Below are 12,959 nucleotides of genomic sequence, written 5' to 3'. Positions count from 1 at the left end.
TGCAATATACATATATATTTAATTGTCCATAGGCGGCTAAATGGCTGGCGCCGAATGTTCTTGTCCTGGCGATCTGAACCCCACAGGGCAAATGCCATCCCGCAGGGAAAAATTATTTGCCAGTAAAGCAATACCAATTTGAAATCGTGTGTGCCTTTTAGTTTGGGCGATTTCCATATCTTTTGACATAGCAGATTTAGGAGGTCACGAAATAGCATAATGTAATGAAGTCAATATACCAACTGGTCCGCCTGAAAAAGTTTACTTCTTATTTAGGGGTCCTACCTTTTCCAACACACCTCACTCAGCTTTACCGGTAAATCTGATTACGTGAGCAGAGAGGGGATAAAAATTGATAACAAAATATATGCAATTCCCGATCATATTTACAGATTCAAACACGAACTATATACATTTTTCGCGCTTCGCGCCTTTAGTACAAATAAGGCAACACACTGAACAGTATACCCGATGTAGCTGATAAGTAGCGGTAAAAAAGCGTACAGGCTCAGCGGGGCTGCGGGGCCGTGAGAGCCCAAGATCAACGTTTTTTTTTTGGCGGGGCTGACGGAGTGCTGTTACGGTCCTGGTGGGGAATGAAGGCTCGGAAAAAATCTGAAGTGGGGAATGAAGACAAAAAGGTTGAGAACCACTGGTATAACGCGTAATGTGACAATGGCAACGAGGAAGGTTTCAACTAAACTATATGGAAAGAGTGATTTCTTGTGACTTCAATTGCTACTCATACTTTGCCACATTGCCTTTATTTTGAATCTAGATCACGCATCCCAGGTACGTAGGCAGCGTAATCGTGGCATATAAATGACCAGGCTTCGAAGTAAACGAATTTCCTGTTCATTTGATACACCTATGGTTTTCGTCATTCAACAAGCAGGTTTCTTATTTTGAATTCGAAGAGTAATTGAGTATGTGAGTAAATGAGTAATTGCAATCTATTTCACACCAGTGTTGGGATCAAGTCACTACCTTCGAGTCACGAGTCATTTCGAGTCATTGCACATTTTGACTCGAGTCAAGTCAAGTCAATCGATTTTCGAAGGTGACTCGAGTCAAGTCAAGTCACTCGATTTCTGGAGGTGACTCGAGTCAAGTCGAGTCAAGTCAAGTCAAGTCACGAGTCAATTCACAATTCAAGTCAAGTTGCTTTTTCGAAGTATGAGGCATGATTACGTCATTGCATTTTACTAGCTGTCTGAAACGCAGATTGAATGGTCATTACTTTTCAAGTGATGAACGAATATAGAGTTGAATATACACACAAGAAGGCCCTGTATCGCTCACATATACGTAGAACTGCTAAACTACTTAAGTAATTGCATAGCCTCAGTTTATAGTTACCAGCCAAAATAGAGAATAGAGAAACGAATTGATAAGATGCAATACATTACCAGTTTACAAATTGATATGATACAATTCGAGCCTGCGCCAATGACTGAGGGCTATATAAACTATATTCGAATTCAATTTCAATAAAACAAGAGGTTTGGTTAAGGTAAGAACATAGAGCAGAAATAGACATTTTGCTATTAAATAACTTTACTGTATTAGTTTACAACAACGTAAGCTGTAAGCTTCTATCGCTTCGTTTGTGGCCAATTTATTTGTGAGAGAACAATGGAGGCTCAGTAAAACTCAAGATCATTGAATTATTGGTCGCTCTCACGGGTTACATCAGCGTTTCGCGTACAATCTGAATATATGCAAGATACAGAGATTTTTATCGACACCGATTACTTGATGATATGAAATTGACTCGTGAATTTTGCTCCGAGTCACGAGTCAATCCACATTTTTGATACGCCGAGTCAAGTCAAGTCAAGTCATTTTAGCAAAGTGACTCGAGTCAAGTCAAGTCATACGAAAAAGGTGACTCGAGTCTGACTCGAGTCAAGTCATGACTCGAGTCATCCCAACACTGTTTCGCACCTATTTGAATAAGTATTAGTTTGCAAGCGCGACTAATTTTGGTCTTCGAATCACCGTCTACGACGGTCCTGTGTCAAACATATTACCAAAATATTATCCTGCGTGTGATTCCTACCTCTGTAACACCAAACTACGAGAGATTTAGCAATCTATTTCACACCTATCTGAATAAACGTTAGCATGCGACCGCATCCATAAGATTACCGATATATTGATGTCCTGCTCACCTTAAAAGTTAGGATCAACTCGAATCGGTCCTATATAATAATTTTGAAAATGAATAATGAGTAATGGTGTCACTGTTTCCATACTTCATACAACACCAATTCAACAGAGATTCAAATACCTGGTACCGTTCGCTCACCAGCACTGCCTATACCTAAAACCAACATACCAACTGCACAAGGGTCACCTCATCAGCGGTAGGGAGTAAAAGGGTGCCATCACAAACACGATTTTTCAACCATCATCGTCACCCATGAGAGGTCACCTCATCAGAGATCCCTATACTTACAAAAGGCACCTCACCAGAGTTGGGGGGTCTAAAAGGGTGGCCATCACCAACACGAGTTTCGCGGCACCTCACCAGCGGGCCCTTAACAGCCCCTGCCACATCCAGAGCGATCAATACAACTACTAGCGTTAGATTTGTCACAACTGTTTACAAAGTTCAAAAATGATAGCAACCTGCATTTTGTCTGTATCGTGGATTTTGCACTGTCAGTGAACTTATCATTTGATATTTTACATTTATAGCCAATTTTATAGACGGTCCATTGTCTGCTCATTGTGAAACGGTCAAATTTTACAAATAGGTTGACATGGTGTTACGGTCAACGTACCGCAATATCGCAACTGAAGCAAGACTGCTAGGCATGGTTCTTATATCAAGAAGCGTATGATGAAAAATTGTTGTGTAGACAGCATATTCAGAATGAGGCAACAAGGTGTGTAACCAGCATTGTGCGCACAACTTCAGTGTTGTCAGCCCAAAATTGCTAATGTTGAACGTTGCTTCTCCATTCTTGGCAAGCTACTTAGTAAGGACAGACACTTTCTACCCGAGAATGTAGGAAAGTATTTTTCGTTGTTGTACTACAACAAATTTTACCTATTTTTACCACAATACGTGATATGTACCTCCTGAAATTCTTCATAGGACCAGATTTTCGCACTTCGCACGACCATGACGGATCGCGATTTTGGTGCGTATAATAGGTCGATATTCAACGGTAGATTAGTCTGGCGTTATCCGGAAATGACTTTGGACGGTCTAACATTGTATTTGACGTCCAGCTTATGCCTTACGGCTTTGTCCTGAAATGCACCCGCCACAATCACATAGAACGTATATATGATATGCGTTTTCCCTCGCATTCACTCATCCAAGTTTTCAACACTATGATGTGACGTCAAGCGAGCATAATAAAATATTAGTAATATGCTTGCATTCTCGCTCTTTGTTCACAATTAACGATAATTCTTTCCAGATTTTATCGTTTGGAAAACAGCGGCCATATGTTATAACCTAGGAAGCTTTGAAGTTAAGGTATCCCTATGATGTCAATACGCTTGGGTCGTTATACGCCGAAATATGTGCTACGGAGATACTCAACAATAAGGTACCAGCTATAGTCTTGGTGATACTCAAGCGTTGCGGTTTTGCATCCGAACAACACCCAGACGGGACAAGATATGTGCATTCCGTAGCCTGATAAATTTACTAGAAAACGAATCCACCTTTCTCACATATGTAGAAATCTGTTCCGATACATTTGCCATCATTCCATTGCCCATTGAAAGAAAATAATAGCTTGCCGCAATCTTCACCAGTGCCAGAGTCATTCGGTTCGGCCTCGTTCCAGTATCTAAAATCAACAACGATATCCACTTCATTTCTATAATCAGCTACAATATGTCAACGCGATCTAATTCATCCTTGAAATAATACGATGTAATATATGTAGGCGTACGATAAATTGCGAATAACAGCACTTATAAAGTGGACGAAGTCATCAGTTGGTAAGTGCTCTAAATAGAGAAACAATCATGTTTTCATGACGTAATAAGGATATGAGAATATGGTGGTGAATGGCATATAAAACTGGTTAGTAAACTTTTTAGAGCGTAACGGCACAATCCAAATCTGTGTTTTAATGAGAGCTCGCGACCCAAGCTTCAGACATTGAATTGAAATCTTTTTTAATGTTAGTGTGCTACGTTGTTACGGGAGTATGAAATGGCGAAGCAGCAGACAAATTGTACGCTACGTAGCTCTATGAATCATGACATTGCAATCATTACAATGAAGTCGTTGATTCAGCGGGGTTGATTATCCTCCATACTATTATTTATGAACGACTCTTTTGTAATGGGATCAATGCTTATATCAATGATTTCCAACCTTTTTGAATTTACGCTCATTTTAACAAATCAGGCACTGAAGCAAATTCTATATACATCATTCGCAAACACTAGGGTTGATTATAATTGACCGACTTTCAAAAAGTCGTGGTTTTCAGTCCATTTCCCGTTCCTTATACTTTAAAGGGGGCGGAAACGCTCAGGGGCGATATGGGGGGGGGGGGGCACTGAAGAGAAATGGCTTCGCAGTAGATGATATGGTAGTAGGACAACCCTTAATAAGTGGCAAGAGCAAATTAACATTCCACAAGACATGTCAAATCCCGAAGTTTTTGGTCGCGCTACGCGACGATGTTTGCTACATATGTTTTGATAATGTAATAGGTTATTATAATTCATGTAAAACGAATTGCGAGTGCTTTTGGATCGCCAATTTCCCGTTAAAACACTACCGTCACGCTTGCTAGGGTTATTTTTAACAAGAATGTTTCGATTTAGGTATTATATCACGCAGCGCACAAATCGAAGGAGGCACTGTATATCACTTTTGAGAGTGAGAGCCCCTTGTACATAAAATAAGTTATGAAGCTTTGTGCGCAAAATAAATAACTAAATGCACTTGTATTTGAGAGCTACAAAATTAAATCGTCAGAATATGTCTTCATCGTATCATCAAGGAGGATGCTATTGTATAGTGTTTGGAATACATTGATTTTAAAATTAATAACTGGGTACAGTACTAAATTCAATGTGAGCAGATATATGCATGTATCCCATTCCCAGTTGACTGATTTATTGTTACACAAAGCATCAAGACAAAATCCAATATCATTAATTTCCCCGTATTGCCAATCGCTGATGTGAATTCTGGATGGTTCGAACCACAGGGTATGAGACCGCACCTGATTGTTGTTATAACAACCTTGATTTGACCCGGAATATATCAAACACAATTAACGTATGATTTATTACAGTCGAATGGTTCTCGTGCGCGATTAAAGCGCGAAATACCAATTGTACTTTGACCTCTTACCAGGACCGAACTGCTGCAACCAAAACCCCCAATCGGTGAGCTCGAAGGGTGCCCCAAATTATTTCGTTGAATGAACATAAATTACACATCACGTTTTGACGACTCCCCTCGTAAGAATACTTATAATTATAGAAAATAGAAATAGGCATTTCGACCTCGGCCATTACCACGCCACAATGTACGGATACATTTGAAGCTCCGGTCAATATGGGACTCCGAGAAGTGTGTCAAAAAGATCGTCAGCGAGAAAACCTTAGCCGAAGAGGATTGCCCTTATGTTGATCGTAAAATTCGATGCATATAAGTGTAATTGTCCAATCTCCATAGGTGCTTAAATCCCTCGTGCCAAATTATCATGTCGACACAATCTGCACCCTACAAGCAGGGCATGGTATGGTATGGTATGGAACGAGAATTTTCCATACTCCATACTTGCCTTACTCTCTCCATACCATACTTGCAATTTTCCATACCATACCAACATTGTTCCATACCATACTTGATACATATTCCATACTTTCAAATACTGAAAATACTGAAATATCATAAGTATATTTCCTTTTCTAGCACCTATATTATTGATATTTCGGATGTCATTATTGCCTAAACTAGCCATGATGCGAATCTAATTCCTGGTAATAGTTTTACAGAGTCTCTTTTGGTGAGGTTTAGTTCAGGGTGGTGAGGTGCCGTGTAAGTCTACTCTACAGCTTCCGCGAGAAAAATGAGATAGTCAGCAGATTTTTATCTAGGACCGTCCATAAAAGGGACGGGTAACATACTGCCCACGGGCCGGATGCGGCCCGCGACGAGATTTTGTCTTGCCGCGGACAGTTTCCCGTCTTACATCATAATGTGGCCCGCTGCCCCAGTCAGCCGAGATTCCCCACCACTTGCTTGAACGTCAAATTTTAGTGACTGCGTATGTAATTATATAGGTGTGCGCACTGCGCAGCGTGCGAGATTGGATCTTACGCGTAAGTTCGTCGAAGCGAGAAGACTTGCATTATTGGCATTTATGATGTACTCAAGCCTATAATGAATTGATATCTTGATAAATTTTGGGTACCGGACTTATGAAACGCTTTGAAATCTTAATTAAGCAGACATGGCGGCGCCTGTATGACAATGCTGTTCTCAAATCCACATTGTATTGTCATTATCGGCGAGAAATGGCTTTGAAGTGACATTGCTGTCGATAAAATACATTCATTAAATACCATTTATTCCTTATACATATGCGCGAATAATGTATCCATTCAGCAATCCGGCTTGCCAAGTACTTAATTTTCCTATATCCGGCCCACCGACTGGCGAAGTTGCCCGCCACTGCTCCATAAGAATATCATCGCATTCCCGGTACATTGGCGTGATGATCATGCAAGTTTGAAGCAAATACTCGCAAAACAATTTATAATATAGGTGCACCCATAAAATATCCCAGCTACAGGCGATCAATACTGTAGCGATCTGCGTGATTATTAGTACAGCATTTGGTTGGGGTTAGCGTGGCTAGAATTTCAAACTATGTCTACCCCACTCCCTAATTTATAATCCTAATGCGAGAGCGTTTGAAATATGACCAATAATGCAAATAGTATAAATGTGCGGAGCGTACAATGTTGAAGAAGAAATGTAATAATCAATCGCATTGAGCAATTAGTACATTGCATCTTGATTGCTTGTGAGCTGTCGTCAGTAGGGCTGGGCAAAATCGAGTACCTGGGTGATTCGATTCTGAATCACGTAAAATGCTTCGAGTCGAGTCGAGTATTCGAGTATCACTCATTATGACGTCACAACCGAATGTCCTATGTCAAAGTTAAAATATGTACCTTTTATGCCACCACGAAGAACATAATGCCCCTTATCCGTCACATTAAAGATACTTTGGTATTTTTTCGACCATCCCGATTTCATTGCACTTCTTGACAATGTGGTGGGATGGTCATGACTTCGGAAATGTGTTATTTCCAGTAACGTTCCTAGCTTTGTACTATGTCTCGTATGCTGAGATGCCGTCAATCAAGGTTTTAAGGCTTCCTCATTGGAAAATATTACCAAAACTATAACCCTCGTTAGTAAATTAACTTTCAGTTGCGAGAAGCGTATAATTTCAGTACTCGAAAAAATCGTCTTTTACTACTCGACTCGAATAATCAAAATTAATACTCGATTCAGATTCGAGTACTCGAATCATTGTGCCCAGCCCTAGTCGTCACTCAAGTAATGAGGTATAGTTGGAGTTGCCTACATTACCAATTATTGCGTCACATGATAGACTATGCTCGGAGACGTCGTGTCTAGACTCAATAGAATATCAGATCAACATTACTGTTGTCATTAATATATCACAAAATCATGTCATTCCAAGTGCTCCTAAAACCGTTGCACAAGCGCGTATTTGTAACTACACAGCGTTCAATAGTTCACGTTCACACATAACAAGAGCGATCGTATTCCGTGAGCAGCGATCAACGTACGCTTCATGAAGCTTGCACAGATCACGATAAAATGTATAAAACACCAAAGTATGGAAGTATGGAAATGTCGTTCCATACCATAGATTAAAATCTTCCATTCCATACCATACTTGCATTCTTCCATATTCCATACCGAAATATCGATCCATACCATACCATACTTCCATACCATACCATACCATGCCCTGCCTACAAGAATAACATCCATCAGATAAAATTATTTGCCAGTGTGAAGAAGTACCAATTTTGAATCGTGTCCTCACTTTAGTTTAATACGTTTATGCGTTTCAATATCTTTTGACTATATAGCGGACAAGAGGTAACAAAATGACAACATATAACGAATTAATTGCACCAACGGGCACGCCCGAATATGCTTAATTAATAATTACGTGGCATTCATTTTCCAATACAACATCTCATTAAGCGCTACTAGTAAATCTGATTACGTGGGCTGAGAGGACAAAAAGTTTATAGCGACATATATATGCATTATAGAAAATTTTGGCGCCTAGGGCGACCAGTTCACAAAACTATGCTGACCAACGAAATCGCGCGACGGGGTTCTTGAGGGCGAAGCCCACAGAAGTTCGATTTATCAAGCTATGGGTGCGCAAGGCAATCGTTTTTAGGGGGGCTGACGAAGTGCTGTTACGGCACTCTCTCTCACACATGATCTTTATTACAATTATTGCAATATGATGTGGGGGGCGCTGGAGCACGATAATTTTTGAAAGGGGCGCTGGAAGAAAAAAGGTTAAGAATCACTGACCTAAATTATCAAAATGCCGTATATGTGAGGGTTTAAGTCGCTGTTGTGGTTATGGGTGAAGCAAAGCGTCACTGTAGATATTATTCCTGGTACAGGACTCCATTTCCATATTGCACAATGCCTTGAAAATCCTCAAACTCACCTAAAACTGAGCATCATTTTACACAACTCACCATTTAAAAGAATGTAACTGTAAACGCTCCATCCAATCGCACAGCGACTTTGTAAATAGCTCATTATTCCATGAAACGTAACAACATGCCGGGATATGGATAACGAAACGAAACAACGTAACAAAGAAATGAGTTAAATCGAAAAAAATGGAACACCAATCACGTGGACAAATTGGTTGATTTTTCGAAATTTTCAAATCGTGAAAGAGACGGCCTATATAGTACAGTGGTGGGCAAACTTTTGAGCTCGCGGGCCGCATTCAACATCTGGATCCATTCGCGGGCCGCACTATATAAAATTGGGATTATAAACCAAAATACAATATTGGTATTTGATTATATAGCGATGACATGGAGATAATCTACGTGCTTATTTAAAACCAACCAAAGATTGCTTTGACGAAATCGTACAGGTGTTAGAAACAGTGGCGAGACTTTATAGACTGGTTGACCTCAAAAAACAATTTATCAAAACTATAGGCCTTAAAGTCGATGTTCCCAATTCTTAGAGAAGGGATTGAAATTTAAATCAGCGTACAGCTATCAGTTCATAGATTTGCTAATGCCACTTTTGGTTCAGTTCCCGGACACAAAATGCTGACAGCATCAAAACCATGTTAGCTTCAAACACGCTTCTACTATGTGCAGATAAAATATAGCCAACTTTTACGCCAGGGGTAGCCAACTTATTGGCCATTCACGGCCGCATTTCGGCTAATCATGTAGCCTGCAGCCGCATTCCCGAGCATATTCGTGACGAACGAGCTATGGGCGCCAAATAACCATGTTACAGTGTCTATGTCTATTTCCGGCGAACTCCGGACACGTCTATTTAATGATATAGGCTTACTATACGACCCGAAATCACGGGGGGGGGGCACTGAAAATGGTAAGGAAATGTCAATATTAGCACCAAGCGCGAAAATTTTTCCAGATTCACTAATGAATTTCGTCATTAATATTAGTAGTTTTATATAGTACTATCAACCTTGATCCTTTACCAGCCCATGTGATCGGATTCACCGGCAGAGTTGATGGATGTGGTGTTTTCGAGAATTTAGGACAAGTTATAAATGATGATGCATCTCCGGGTCGGCTAATTGCTGTTAGTCATTTTGTTGCACGCTGTTATTCCTTGACCTCCCATCAGATTGTCGGTATAGTGAGGAGCACACGATTTCAAGTTGGTATGTCTATATGATGCGCATCATTTTCCTCTGCTTTTCGCATCTGCACTGTGGGGATCTGATGGTAAAGAGTGCTAATATATTAAAATCGAAAAATGAAGTGAATTTGAATCGTGCGCAGCGCGAAGAAAACCACAAGACGAATTAAAATCTTCAGATTCACGAATGAAGACCATAATTAATAGTAGCAGTATCACATATATTACTGTCAATTATTTAGCCTTTTTCAGCCCATGGGATCAGATTCACCGGTAGGGTTCATGGAGGGAGTGCTTTCGCAAGTTAAGGGCAAGTTAGAAATGATAATGCATCTTCGGGTGGGCCAATTGTCATTAGTCATGCACTTCGTTGCATGCTGTTATTTCTTGACCCCCGATCAGGATTGTCGATTTTATCGGTAGTGGAAATATATTGAAATCGTCCAAATGTACCATAAAAAATTTTTTTCGTCAGGAGCACACGATTCCGATTCCTGCTCAGATTTAGAAGGGCGCAACTACATTAGAATCGAAAAAATAAGTTATGTTGAATTGTGTGGAGCTCCAAAAAAATGTCAAGATTATTTAAAATCTCTCAAAAATTTGGGAGTGAATTAGTAATTTCAATTTGCATGTCGACGGCTGCCTACATATACCGATACTAATTGAATTGCGTGCCCACGACCGCACGAATTTCCTTCTACGGCCGCAAGTTGGCCACCACTGTTTTACGCATACAGAGAATCAATCTAATCAATACACCGGCGAATCGTTCGGGGAAGCGAGTGGCGCAGTTGCTTAAACACTGCAGTCACGACACCAATGGTTAATGGTTGCTGGTTCGAGTCTCGGCTCTGCCGTGTTTCTATGTGTCGGAGGTTTCTCTGGGCTCCTCATCGCCGATCCCGCTGTATACACAGCGCCTTGAAAAGTCCAGAGGAAGAGAGAGCCGAACTCGTGAAAGAATGGCAGCAAATGACCGGAAAGAGGACGAAAAAAAAAGCGAAAAAATACCTTACGAAATTTACTGTGCGGGCGCAAATGACCCAAGTGTTTACAAGCGCCAATTATGTCAATAAAACAAACAAACCGGCGAATCGTTTCTCCAAGCACAGTACTAAAATTAATAAACGTTGCTGCCCTGGAGTGGCCGAAATGAAATCACACTCGTGATCCGAATTATATCAATCTCGTTTAGGATTTCTATGATGTTTTGCAGTTAAAACCTTTCAAAATGCGTTGGCCTTGAGGTCGGGCTGTCGCGCCAGAAATTATACATGAAAAAGTAATATAGGAAGTATTTACTTTAGAATTAACATGGTAAAATATAGGGATGGTGTGAACGTGAGGTTCACGTTCGCGTTCTGTGTGTGAACCTCGGAGATTGAGAGGTTCACGCTCACCAACGAACCTTGGCAGGTTCTGCAGTGTGAACCTTTTTGATATATTACAATTTTAACGTCACCATAATATATTTGGCTGAACTTTATTGCATTTCAACTGCGTGCCACTCTATGAATGGTGCTGGCGCTGACGGCATAAAAGAATCAACACTGAACGAGTATGTACTTTGACAAGCTCATACAATTTACATGCTTTGTTACATAAGTCTGCTCGAAATATCCAGCTTTCTGTTTGTGAATATTTAGTGACTCTCTGGTGTGAGCTTGACCCTCAATCACACAACATCAAGAGCAAAATACGCTACATCTGGATTTCATGCGTTTATTGTATCATAAAAACCAAATCCGTACGATTGGGGTGTTAGGTACTGCTGCATAACTTGTTAATGGGTAAAACCCGTTAACCCGTTCACACAGAACCTTTCAAAATGGTTCGCGTTCACATGAACCTGAACCTTTCAGAGGTTCACACCATCCCTATTCAAAAAAAGTTTAATTATGGGTCCCTGTATTTTTAAGAAGTTTCTTGAGACTCTCGCGGGCCGCATACGGCCCGCGCGCCATAGTTTGCCCACCCCTGGCCTAGTACTTTCTGTCGTCTTATATGACCTTAGCGTGGTGGGTATTTTATTTTATCATACGCGCTGCTGTATCGTCATGTACTTGACCACTATTCCTAACCATCGGAGCGTCGCAACACAATGGCCAAATCACTATGATAATGGAAATTATATCAAGCGATTATTCGGAACAATGCCGATTTTCAGGGGTGCCTTTATTTTGTGCTAGGAAACTTATGAAACTCATGGAAACTTATGAAACTCATGGAAACTTATGAAACTTAAGGAGACAGATGAGACTTATGATACTTGTGGAAACATATGGAGACTTATGCAACTTATGGAAACTTAAGGAGACTTATTAAACTTATGGAAACTTATTGAGACTTATGAAACTTATGGAAACTTATGCAAATTTATCAAGTAAACTTATGAAACAGGGAAACTTATGACATAAGGAAACTTATGAAACAGGCTAACTATGGAAAAGAGAAACTTATGAAGATAAAGAGACTTTTGGAGGAAAAAACGTTCAATATACAATTTAAGAATATCTTCCTAGTGAAAAGAGCCCGAATAATTTCGGCTGAAACACGTCAGGGGTAATCGTCAGCAGCTAGTAGAGAATTGAAAAAAACATTGTATAGCAACAATCGCAATGATATAATGAATACAAGTCATTAAATAAATAACCAATCAATTTTAGTTGACACCGTCCAGATATGTCGTACCTTATTGTCATCGCATCTATGTGCTCTGTCCAGGTTTGATATGAACGCATGACAACGCGCACACCAATGTCACTTAGCCTATTTCATAGCGCAATGGTGAGAGTTCAGTATCGCATACACCCTCTTTATCTTATATTATAAACCTGACTGGAAAGAAAATTCATTACCGTGAATTATACTGGACTCATTCGCCTATACTTTGCTTAAATTTATTTAGAATGCCAAGTGAAAACCGTTGGCGTTGTCAGTGTAAAGTTGGATAATTAGAATATTTTCAGCTTTTTTTCAATTAGATTATAATTAGAACTATATAGCTCTATAGTATTTT

The sequence above is a fragment of the Botryllus schlosseri genome, chromosome 3 (assembly GCF_051294905.1).
Source record: "Botryllus schlosseri isolate E-star chromosome 3, Bs_hap1, whole genome shotgun sequence".
In the NCBI taxonomy this organism is placed as follows: domain Eukaryota; kingdom Metazoa; phylum Chordata; class Ascidiacea; order Stolidobranchia; family Styelidae; genus Botryllus; species Botryllus schlosseri.
Note: the sequence above shows the minus strand (reverse complement) of the source record.